Here is a 12,520-nt window from a genome sequence, read left to right as displayed (position 1 = left end):
TTCATTTCTCATATAAAATTCATTTCCCACATATTAATCTATTATAAATTGTTCTATAAGCAGAAAAGAGGTAGGTATTTCCACACACAGATTTATGAAACAAGTCATAATCTCCTCCCAACTAGGGCTTAAGTTGGGTCAGAGATGGGGTGGGACAAAGGAACAGCAAAACAAATTTATACAAATAATGACTATGAAGGAAATGCACAGGATCCTAAGAGAATAAAGGGGAAGCTTATTTTAGAATGAGTGGTCAGGGAAAGCCTCTTTGAAGAGGTAAAGTTTGCTAAAATTAAAACAAAACCTACTGAAATTTAAAAGCTGAGTAAAGTTAATTAGATTAAATAGAAGTAAAAGAGGTAGAGCAGAGAGAGGGAAAAATATACACAAAGCCCCTAAATCCTTAGTACCAGCAAAGAAGAATTAGCTGGTACCTAGGAGAATCAGGATAAAGTAAGAAAGTAAAGGGGGCAGGGCTCAGTGGATCATATCTGTAATCCTAGCACTTTGGGAGGTCAAGGTGGGCAGATCATTTGAGGTCAGGAGTTTGAGGCCAGCCTGGCCAACATGGTGAAACCCTGTCTCTACTAAAAATACAAAAATTAGCCGGGCATGGTGGCGGGCGCCTATAATCCCAGCTACTCGGGAGTCAGAGGCAGGAGAATCACTTGGGCCCAGGAGGTGGAGGTTGCAGTGAGCTGAGATCACGCCACTGCATTGCCGAAGCTGGTCCCTAACTTCTGGCCCCAAGTGATTCTCCCATTTCAGCCCCCCCTAGAGTAGCTGGGATTACAGGTGCAAGCCATGGTGCCCTAACAGAAATATGTTTAGAAGTGTTATACGTCACTATTTGCCAGAAAGAGTCAAGGAAAGATCAATAAATTAAAAAGAAATAAAATATGGCCAGGCGTGGTGGCTCATGCCTGTAATCCCAGCACTTTGGGAGGCCGAGGCGGGCAGATCACTAGACTTCAGGAGTTCAAGACCACCCTGGCCAACATGGTGAAACCCTGTCTCTACTAAAAATACAAAAATTAGCCAACATGGTGGTACATGCCTATAGTCCCAGCTACTCAGGAGGCTGAGGCAGGTGAACTGCTTGAACCTGGGAGGCAGAGGTTGCAGTGAGCCAAGATTGCGCCATTGCACTCCAGCCTGCGCAACAAGAGCAAAACTGTCTCGAAAAAAAGAGGATTTCTTCAAAGAGTTGTAATAGGAAATGAAACATGGCTTTACCGGTACAACCCTGAAGACAAGGCATAAGCAAAGCAATGGCTACCAGGCCAAGGCAGGAGAATCACTTGTGGCCAGGAGTGCAAGACCACATCTCTACAAAAAATGTAAAAACTTAGCCAGGTATGGTGGTGCAAACCTGTAGTCCTAGCTAATTGAGGAGAGGCTGAGGTGGTAGGATCACCTGAGCCTAGGCATCTGAGACTGCGGTGAGTTATGACTGCACCACTGTACTCCAGGATGGATGCAGAGCAAGATCCTGTCTCTAAAAAAATTAAAAATAAATAAATAAATTATTAAAAATAAAGCAATGGCTACCAAGAGGTAGAAGTGGTCTAGTCAAAGCAAACGCAGACTGGTCTGGCAAGGTAAAATGGCTCATGCCTATAATCCCAACACTTTGGGAGGCCAAAGTGAAATGATCGCTTGAGGCAAGGAGTTTGAGACCAGCCTGGGCAAAACAGGCAGACCTTGTCTCTACAAAGAAAAAATATATATATAATAAAATGAAATGAAAATTAAAGCAGACTGGTCAAGAGGAAAGGTCATGCATGGCAAGTTTTTTTTTTAATGCTCCAGGCATTTTGCTGGTTGACTTTCCACAGGACCAAAAAACAATAACATCTGTTTACTATGAGAGTGTTTTGAGAAAGCCAAAGCTTTAGCAGAAAAACACCCCAGAAAGCTTCGCCAAAGAGTCCTCCACCACAAACAACAACACTCCTCCTGCTCATTCCTCTCATCAAACAAAGGCAATTTTACGAGTTCCGATGGGAAATCATCAGGCATCCACCTTACCGTCCTGATTTGGCTCCTCTGACTTCTTTTTGTTTCCTCATCTTCAAACATCTTTAAAAGACACCCATTTTTCTTCAGTTAATAATGTAACAAAGACTTCACTGACATGGTTAAATTCCCAGGACCCTCCGTTCTTTAGGGATGGACTAAATGGCTGATATCACTGCTTACAAAAGTGTCTTGAACCTAATGGAGCTTACACTGAGAAACACAGTTTATATTTTTTACTTGTGCTTTTTAATTCCATTTTTACACAGACTTTCTGAAGTCCCCTGATACATTTCAAAATAACTAGAAGAGAGGACTTGAAACGTTCAAAACACATAAAAATAAATGATAAATACTTGAGGTGATGGAGACTCTAAATACCCTATTACATGTGTTATGCATATAACAAAATATCTTATGTACCCCATAACTATGTACAAATATTATGTATTAATTATAAAAAAGAAACACTGAGAGACTGAAAAATACCCTTTGGAATTTAAAAACATGATGGTAGAAACTTTCTTAAATTCCAAATAGAAGGGTTGGGGAATAAAATTTAAGAAAATAGAGGCCAGCTGGCCCGGCGCGGTGGCTCTCTCCTGTAATCCCAGCACTTTGGGAGGCCGAGGCAGGCGGATCATGAGGTCAGGAGATCGAGACCATCCTGGCTAACACAGTGAAACTCCGTCTCTACTAAAAATGCAAAAAATTAGCCCAGCGTAGTGGCGGGCGCCTGTAGTCCTAGCTACTCAGGAGACTGAGGCACGAGAATGGCATGAACCCGGGAGGCGGAGCTTGCAGTGAGCTGAGATCGCGCCACTGCACTCCAGCCTGGGTGACAGAGCAAGACTCCGTCTCAAAAAAAAAAAAAAAAAGAAAAAAGAAAATAGAGGCCGGCTGCGGTGGCTCATGCCCATAATCTCAGCACCTTAAGAGGCAGAGGCGGGAGGATCATCTGAGGTCAGGAGTTCGAAATCAGCCTGGCCAACATGGCGAAACCCCATCTCTACTAAAAAGTACAAAAATTAGCCGGGAGTAGTGGCAAGCAACTGTCACCCCAGCTACTCAGGAGGCTGAGGCAGGAGAATCACTTGAACCTGGGAGACAGAGGTTGCAGTGAGCCGAGATCGCGCCACTTCACTCCAGCCTGGGTGACAACAGCGAGACTCTGTCTCAAAAAAAAAAAAGAAAAGAAAAGGAAATAGAGCAACGCTCAGCATGGTGGCTCCTGTCTATAATCCCAGTACTTTGGGAAGCTTTTAAGCAGGAGGAGGCTTTGAGATCAGGAGTTCTGAGACCAGCCTGGGGAACACAGTGAGACTTTGTCTCTATAAAAACTTAAAATAAATAAATAAATAAATAAAATAAAATTGCACAGGCATGGTTACATATGCCTCTAGTCCCAGCTACTTGGGAGGCTGAGGCTGAAGGATCACTTAAGCCTAAAAGGTCAAGGTTGCAGTGAACCATGATCATGCCACTGCACTCCAGCCTGAGTGAGAGAGCAAGACCCTGTCTCAAAAAACAAAAAAAAAAAAAAAAAAAAAAGAAAAAGAAAATACAAAAATAGAGCAAAAAAATAGATAGAAAACAGATAAGAAATTAGAAGACCAGGGCCGGGCACGGTGGCTCATGTCTGTAATCCCAGGACTTTGGGAGGCCCAGGCAGGCGGATCACCTGAGGTCAGGAGTTAGAGACCAGCCTGACCAACATGGAGAAACTCCGTCTCTACTAAAAATACAAAATTAGCCACGAGTGGTGGCACATGCCTGTAATCCCAGCTATTTGGGAGGCTGAGGCAGGAGAATCACTTGAACCCAGGAGGCGGAGGTTGCAGTGAGCTGAGATCTCACCACTGCACTCCACCCTGGGCGATAGAGCAAGACTCTGTCTCCAAAAAAAGAAAGAAAGAAGTTAGAAGACCAGTATAAAAGATTCACATATAGGTAACAGGTATTTCAGAAAGAAACTACACAGGAAATAGAAGAGAAAAAAGAATCAACAAAATATTTCAAGAAAGATTCCCCAGAATAAAAGTTCATGTATTTCCAGATTTAAAGTACCCGTTGAATATTTACCTAATGGAGTAAAAAAAGACCCACACTTCATTTTAAATTTCAAAACACTGAGGTCAAAGTGTAGATTCTATAAGTTTGCAGAGAGGAAAAAAACCAGTTCGCATACAAAGGAGCAGGAATTATAGCTTTTGGAATTCATGTGTGTGTGTGTGTGTGATAGAGTCTCACTCTGTCACCCAAGCTGGAGTACAGTGGCATGATCACAGCTTATTGCAGCCTCTACCTGCTAGGCTCAAGTTATCCTCCCACCTCAGCCCCCAGAACAGCTGGGACTACAAGCACACACTACCACGCCCAGCTAATTTTTTATAGAGATGGGATTCTGCCATATTGCCCAGGCTGGTCTTGAACTTCTCGAGTAAGCAATCCACCCACTGCAGCCTCCCAAAGTGCTGGGATTACAGGCGTGAGCCACCACGCCCGGCCCTCAGCTTGGAATTCTTAACAGTAAAACTTCAAGCAAGATGACAATGGGGCAGTAAGTTCAAAACTCTGTAGGAAAATTATTTCCAACCAAAAGATTTTTACCAGCCAAAATATCAATCAAGTATGAGGATAGCATCAAAACATATTCAGAAGCATTTTGAGAGGCCAAGGCAGGTGGATCACTTGAAGCCAGGAGTTCAAGACCAGCCTGGCCAACATGGCAAAACCCCGTCTCTATTTAAACAACAACAACAAAATATTCAGACACGCAAGGTCTCCAAAAAATGTAACTCTTCATCTAAAAATGTAACTCTTCTTTTTTTTTTTCTTGTCAAGAAGCTACTGGGGTTTGAGCTTCACCAGGGACAGTAAATTAATAACAGAGAATACAGGATACAGGAAAGATCCTGCACAGAAGAGCTAAAAAGAATCCAGCTGTGCCCCAGAAGCAGAAGATAATCAGGCCAGACCGAAGCAGTGTAACTCAGGAGATAATGTCCTGGCTGCTATAGCAGTTTTTTGTGGGGGATTTTGTGCCTTTATACAAAACAATCTTTTAATAAATCCACTGGAATATAGCAGCTTTTGAAGCTGAGGACTGAATGCTCCAGGAACTTGGCCCAGAGCCTATCTGTACTCAGTGGGGTTTGGCTTGATCTTGAGCATATGCTGATGCAGTTCCTGCTCTCCTGCAAGGCGTGCAGAGGACACTCACTTCCCCCACAGAGAGGTTCTGCTTTCACCTATCCTGTTAACTACAGGTAGGCCATGGTGAGCTAAGAAGCAGAAAATGCAGAGGAGCCCACTCCTTCTGACCTTATTTTTGTTGTCTTTCCATTACTTGGTCCACTAGAACCTTCCAGATATCCTGACTGAGGTGACCCCCCTTTCCTAGGACTCATAACACAGCACACAAACTTCCTCAGAAAGGCCCCCTGTAAACAGGCAAGGGATCTGAAGCCATTCTGCTCAGCTCATCTTTTCCTAAAAACCTTCATCTAAGTGGCTGTCCTTTCCTTAGCCAAGTTTGACCTTATAATTATAAAATGAGGCTGGGCATGGTGGCTTATGCCTGTTATCCCAACTTTGGGAGGCCGAGGCAGGTGGATCATGAGGTCAGGATTTCGAGACCAGCCTGGCCAACATAGTGAAACCCCATCTCTAGTAAAAATACAAAAATTAGCCAGCTACTCAGGAGGCTGAGGAAAGAGAATTGCTTGAATCTGGGAGGCAGAGGTTGCAGTGAGCCAAGATCACGCCACTGCACTCCAGCCTCAAGCAAGACTCTGTCTCAAAAAAAATAAATAAAATGAAATTTTAATCCCAAATTTAGAAAGTTCTAGCATTGGCTGGGTGCGGTGGCTGATGCCTGCAATCCCAGCACTTTGGGAGGCCAAGGTGGGCAGATCACTTGAGGTCAGGCGTTCGAGACCAGCCTGGCCAACATGGTGAAACCCCATCTCTACTAAAAAAAATACAAAAATTAGCTGGGCGTGGTGGCGCATGCCTGAAACCTTAGCTACTCGGGAGACTGAGGCAGGAGAATCACTTGAACCTGGAAGGCGGAGGTTGCAGTGAGCCAAGATGGCACCACTGTACTCCAGCTGGGCAACAGAGTGAGACTCCGTCTCAAAAAAAAAAAAAAAAGAAAGCTCAGGCTGGATGCGATAGCTCATGCCTGTAATCCCAGCACTTTGGGAGGCCGAGACGGACAGATCACGAGGTCAGGAGATTGAGACCATCCTGGCTAACACAGTCAAACCCCGTCTCTACTAAAAATACAAAAAAATAGCCAGGTGTGATGGCGGGCGCCTGTAGTTCCAGCTACTCAGGAGGCTGAGGCAGGAGAATGGTGAGAACCCGGGAGGCAGAGCTTGCAGTAAGCGGAGATCTCTCCACTGCACTCCAGGCTGGGTGACAGAGCGAGACTCCGTCTCAAAAAAAAAAAAAAAAAAAAAGAAAGCTCTAGCATTTTCTAATAAGTATGTCTGGACTTCATCTATGTTCTCAGGGATAGAACTTTGCTATTACAGTTTATTTAATGAACAGCCCACTATTAATAAAGATGCAGAGAGTTTATAGCCCTCTGAAGTTTAACTGCAGAAATTAATGAGGTGTTATGATTTTATAGCCTGGTAAGAAAATCAGTCCCAAAGATAGATTTTGTTGCCCTGTGGAACATTAACCAATTAAACTAACTTAGCCATACTACTGAAACATTTCTTTCCCTACAAATTACATAAATATTGATTCCTTATATCCTCTTAAAACCAGCTCTTTGGCCAGGCATGGTGGCTCACGCCTGTAATCCTAGCACTTTGGGAGGCCAAGGTGGGCAGATCACCTAAGGTCAGGAGCTCGACACCAATCTGTGCTGGCCAGGCTGGTGAAACCCCGACTCTACTTAAAATACAAAAATTTCCCGGGCATGGTGGCAGGCGCCTGTAATCCTAGCTACTCAGGAGACTGAGGCAGAACTGCTTGAGCCCGGGAGGAGGAGGTTGCAGTGAGCTGAGACCATGCCACTGCACTCCGGCCTGGGCGACAGAGCCAGACTCCATCTCAGAACAAAACAAAACAAAACACAGCTCTTTGAGGTCCTCTCAATAAAACAAAACTGAAAGATGCTCCCTATCTGCATGAGAATTGTGTTTCTAACACTATTTTTTCAAAACTAAGGTGGCTCATGACTGTAATCCCAGCACTTTGTGAGGCCGAGGCGGGTGGATCACCTGAAGTCGGGAATTCAAGACCAGCCTGGCCAACCTGGAGAAACCCCGTCCCTACTAAAAATAAAAAAAAACTAGCTGGGCGTGGTGGCAGTCCCCTGTAATCCCAGCTACTCGGGAGGCTGAGGCAGAAGAATTGCTTGAACCCAGAAGGCGGAGGCAGCAGTGAGCCGAGATTGTGCCACCGCACTCTAGCCTGGGTAACAGAGCAAGACTCTGTCTCAAAAAAAAAAAAAAAAAAAAAAAAAACACTATGTATACTGTTTAAGGATATAGGAGTGTGTATGAAAATTTACGTATATATTTGTAAACATTTATGCACATATGTATAAATGTATATGTATGTGAATTTATGTATACATGCATAAAGCTTATTTTAAAAAGCAAGAGAAAGATAAACACAAAAATCGGGACAGAAGCTACCTCTGGAAGAAAAAAATGCAAACATTTTGTTCCCCCACCGCTGCCACCCACAAGACAGAGTCTTGCTCTGTCACCCAGGGTGGAGTGCAGTGGCGTGATCTGAGCTCACTGCAACCTCCACCTCCCAGGTTCAAGCGATTCTCCTGCCTCAGCCCCCCAAGTAGCTGAGATTACAGGTGCCCACCACCACGACCGGCTAATTTTTATATTTTTGGTAGAGACAGGGTTTCACATGTTGGCCAGGCTGTTCTCCAACACCCAACCTTCAGTGATCTGCCTGTCTCAGCCTCCCAAGATGCTGGCATTACAGGTGTGAGCCACTGTGGCTGGCCACTTTGTTTCTTAATCTGGTAGTGGATACAAAATGATCATTGCAATAGTATTCTTTAAATTATACGTGTTTTATATGCTTTTTTGTACCTGAGATAAAATTTGCAATAAAATAAATTTTTTTTTTTTTTTTGTGAGATGGAGTCTCGCTCTGTCGCCCAGGCTGGAGTGCAGTGGCACGATCTTGGCTTGTAACCTCTACCTCCTGGATTCAAGCAGTTATCTGCCCCCACCTCCCAAGTAGCTGGGATTACAGGTGCCCACCAACCACGCCCGGCTACTTTTTTGTATTTTTAGTAGAGACGGGGTTTCACCATCTTGGCCAGGCTGGTCTTGAACTCCTGACCTCGTGATCCACCCGCCTTGGCCTCCCAAAGTGCTGGGATTACAGGCGTGAGCCACCATGCCCAGGAAGAAATTACTGTTAAAAAAGAACAAGCAGCTGGGCGCGATGGCTCACACCTGTAATCCCAGCACTTTGGGAGGCCAAGGTGGGCAGATCATGAGGTAGGAGAACAAGAAAATCCTAACACGTTGAAACCCCATCTCTAATAAAAATACAAAAAATTAGCTGGGCGTGGTGGCACGCACCTGTAGTCCTAGCTACTCAGGAGGCTGAGGCAGGAGAATCACTTAAACCCAGGAGGTGGAGGTTGCAGTGAGCCGAGATCTCACCACTGCACTCCAGCCTGGGCAACAGAGCCCTCTCTAATCTGAAGGCCCTCTCTTATCACTTCTGCCAACCCAATTAAATGAGACAATATAACCTTAAGGTCAACACCACTTCGTGGTAAAAAGAGTAATAAATCCGCTATTATTTAATACAGTCTTCAAAATTTTCTGTTCCAGTCTCTAAATATGAAAGAATATATGGAGCCAGGCGCGGTGGCTCATGCCTGTAATCCCAGCATTTTGGGAGGCCAAGGCGGGTGGATCACCTGAGGTCGGGAGTTCAAGACCAGCCTGACAAAACCCCGTCTCTACTAAAAATACAAAATTAGCCGGGGTGGTGGCGCATGTCTGTAATCCCAGCTACTCGGAAGGCTGAGGTAGGAGAACTGCTTGAACCCAGGAGACAGAGGTTGCAGTGAGCCAAGATCGCGCCATTGCACTCCAGACTGGGCAACAAGAGCGAAACTCCGTCTCAAAAAAAATAATAAATAAAAATAAAAATATATGGAATCTTAGAAATGCATTTAATTCAAATAGATTTAGCTACTGCTTTTAAATTATAAAATCTTTAAGTTACAACGTCAGGCGTGGTGGCTCACACCTGTAATCCCAGCACTTTGGGAGGCCGAGGCCAGCTGATCACGAGGTCAGGAGACTGAGACCATCCTGGCTAAAACGATGAAACCCCGTCTCTACTAAAAACACAAATTAGCTGGGCGTGGTGGAGGGTGCCTGTAGTCCCAGCTTCTCAGGAGGCTGAGGCAGGAGAATGGTGTGAACCCGGGAGGCGGAGCTTGCAGTGAGCCGAGGTCGCGCCACTGCACTCCAGCCTGGGCGACAGAGCGAGACTCCGTCTCAAAAAAAAAAAAAAAAAAAAAAAACTTTAAGTTTAAAAAGATTCCTTGTGAAATTAAATTATATCAAAGTACAATCACCTGTTTATATTATCTACCTGAAACTTACCCTACAATGACAAAAAGATTTTCATAAAGCAAAGATTAAATGGCTAAAACCCAGAAACAGCCAAAATGTCCATCAATAAGGAACCAAAAAATGTATATTACAGTACACCCAAACAACGGTATACCATGCAACATTCTGAAAATGAGGCAGGTTGGCTGGGCAGGATGGCTCACACCTGTAATCCCAGCACTTTGAGAGGCTGAGGCAGGTGGATGGCTTGAGCTCAGGAATTCAAGACCAGCTTGGGCAATACGAGAAACCTGTCTCTACAAAAATTACAAAAATTAGGCGTGGTGGTACTCGCCTATAGTTTCAGCTACTCAGGATGCTGAGGTGGGAGGATCGTTTGAGCCCAAGGCTGCAGTGAGCCGTGAGGGAACCACTGCACTCCAGCCTGGGCAACACAGTGAGACCCAGTCTCCGAAGTGAGAGGTGGGGTTGGGGGGAAATGAGGTAGGTTTCCACGTGCTTAAGAAGTGAACGTGCCCTTATATTATCATCAGTTGCCGAGTAATATTATAGTATAATACCCTCCTAGGGAATGGAATTGAGGATGTAAAGAGTGAACAAACAAGGAATCCTAACTTGAGATACCTCTGCGCTGTCTGAATTTTACTTGATATTCTCCTGTCATGTTTAAATGTTTTAAACAACCTGAATGTTACTTTAATCATTTAAAAAGTAAAACGGGCTAGGTACGGGGGCTCACGTCTGTAATCCCAGCACTTTGGGAGGCCGAGGCGGGGGGATCACCTTAAGTCAGGAGTTCGAGTCTCTACTAAAAATACAAAAATTAGCTGGGCGTGGCGGCGGGCACCTATAATCCCAGCTACTCGGGAGGCTGAGATAGGAGAATCGTTTAAACCTGGGAGGTGGAGATTGCAGTGAGCCACAATTGCGCCATTGCACTCCAGCCTGGGCAACAAGAGCAAAACTTGGCCTCAAAAAATATATATATATATAAGTTAAAAATAAACTTTAGGCCGGGCACAGTGGCTCACTCCTGTAATCCCAGTGCTTTGGGAGGCCGAGGCAGGTGGATCACGAGGTCAGGAGGTCGAGACCATCCTGGCTAACACAGTGAAACCCCGTCTTTACTAAAAATACAAAATATTAGCCAGGCGTGGTGGTGGGCGCCTGTAGTCCCAGCTACTCGGGAGGCTGAGGCAGGAGAATGGCGTGAACCCAGGATGCGGAGCTTGCAGTGAGCCGAGATCTCGCCACTGCACTCCAGCCTGGGCCACAGAGCGAGACTCCGTCTCAATAAATAAATAAATAAATAAATTTAAAAACAATAATAATAAACTTTAAAAGGCCAGGCGCGGTGCCCACGCCTGTAATCCCAGTACTTTCAGAGACCGAGGCGAGCGGATCACTTGAGGTCAGGAGTTCAAGACCAGCCTGGCCAACATGGTGAAACTCTCTCTCTACTAAGAATATAAAAATTAACCAGGCATGGTGGCAGGCGCCTGTGATCCCAGCTACTCTGTGAGTGATCCCAGCTACTCGGGAGGCTGAGGCTGTAAAATCCCTTCAACCCTAGAGGTGCAGGCTGCAGTGAGCAGAGATCGGGCCACTATACTTGCAGCCTGGTCAACGAGGGAGACCCTGTCTCAAAAAAAACAGAAAAGGAAAATGAGGATAAAATACGATAAATTCTTTACCTTGGCCCCCAGAAGTGAATTCAGAATTCAGAAAAGACTAGCCAGTGTAAGGCTGCTGTAACCCTAGTTGACAGAGAGGAGGGATTGGGGTGGTAAGTGGGGAGGCTGTGTCTCTGGATGAAGAAATATACGTCCCCACCTCACTCTAATTAAACCTGCTTTTCCAGCGCGATAAATATTCAAGATAACTTTTGGTTTGCATTTCAAGAACAAAGTCTTGCACCGCTATCCTCAGTTTAAAAAAAAAAAAAAAACGTTTAATGTTTGCTCTACGTTTGAAATGCACGCAGGTTTAAAAGACGAGAAGACAAGAAACAAAATGATGAAAAAGTGTGACCGGCCTGAGAGTTCAGAGCCTCTGAAGTGTCAAGGGATCCACAGTGCAGGTAGGATGAAGACTCTGGGAGGGGAGATGGGATCCTCCGAAAAGAGAAAATCGGGTCTTACAGCGCGACGAGGCCGATGCCACTTCCCTCCCACCCCTTCTTGTCCAAGGCCTCTGCCCCCTGCCCCTCCGCACCCCCCGACCCAGGCACGCGCAGCGGAAAGCAGCCCAGCCCAGCCCGTCTCACTGCTTTGGTTTTGAAAGGTCATGTATTTACCTTAGAATTTCAACACCTTCCAACTTACTGTTTTAAGTACCTTTAACCAGCCTATTGGCTAAAAACCGAAACGGTCCTACCCGCGACTACGACTGCTCCAGTGACAATGCTCTGCTGCTACTTATTTAACGGAGCCCAAGGTTTATAATTCTCGAAAGAATGTTGTTCCCCTTCCCTTTCCCCTCCCGCTTCTGTACTTGACTCTCGTAAGAATGAAATCAGAAAAGTGCAGAAAACATGGGCAGCTTCCTAGCAATGGTTCGGGGCAAACGGGAGGGGCGAAGAAGGGCTGGAGCCGCCCCGGGGCCCTCGCTCCGGCCTCGGGAGGGCGTCGCGGCCGCAGCAGGGCGTCCCGAAAACCGTCGTCTACGTGCCCGCCGCCCGAGAAGGTGAAAGGCACGAGATGGAGCCTCTCCAGACCTCCCCAGGAACGCAACCTGACGGCCTGACAGCGCGGCAGGCCAGCCTCCCCGGGCTGCTTGCGGGTCGCGGCGACGCCACGGTCACGGTCGGCCCGAAGGGACGCGGGCAGGGGCAAGAAGGGGCGGCGGGGGCTCCGCGGGCCCGAGTCTGCAGGCCGGCGCCGAGCGCAGGGAAAACCCGGCTGGGC

At 46.0% G+C, this 12,520-nt stretch overlaps 1 protein-coding gene across 2 annotated transcripts in view; it reads right to left on the bottom strand.

Moving 5' to 3' along the window:
• Nucleotides 1–12,520, bottom strand: part of TMEM50B (transmembrane protein 50B) — a 45,943-nt gene that overhangs the window by 33,128 nt on the left and 295 nt on the right. The window lies entirely within an intron of this gene.

This window comes from Symphalangus syndactylus, chromosome 5, assembly GCF_028878055.3.
Source record: "Symphalangus syndactylus isolate Jambi chromosome 5, NHGRI_mSymSyn1-v2.1_pri, whole genome shotgun sequence".
NCBI classification, from domain to species: domain Eukaryota; kingdom Metazoa; phylum Chordata; class Mammalia; order Primates; family Hylobatidae; genus Symphalangus; species Symphalangus syndactylus.
The sequence above is the reverse complement of the archived record's forward strand: the minus strand, read 5'-3'. Positions and strand labels throughout refer to the sequence as shown.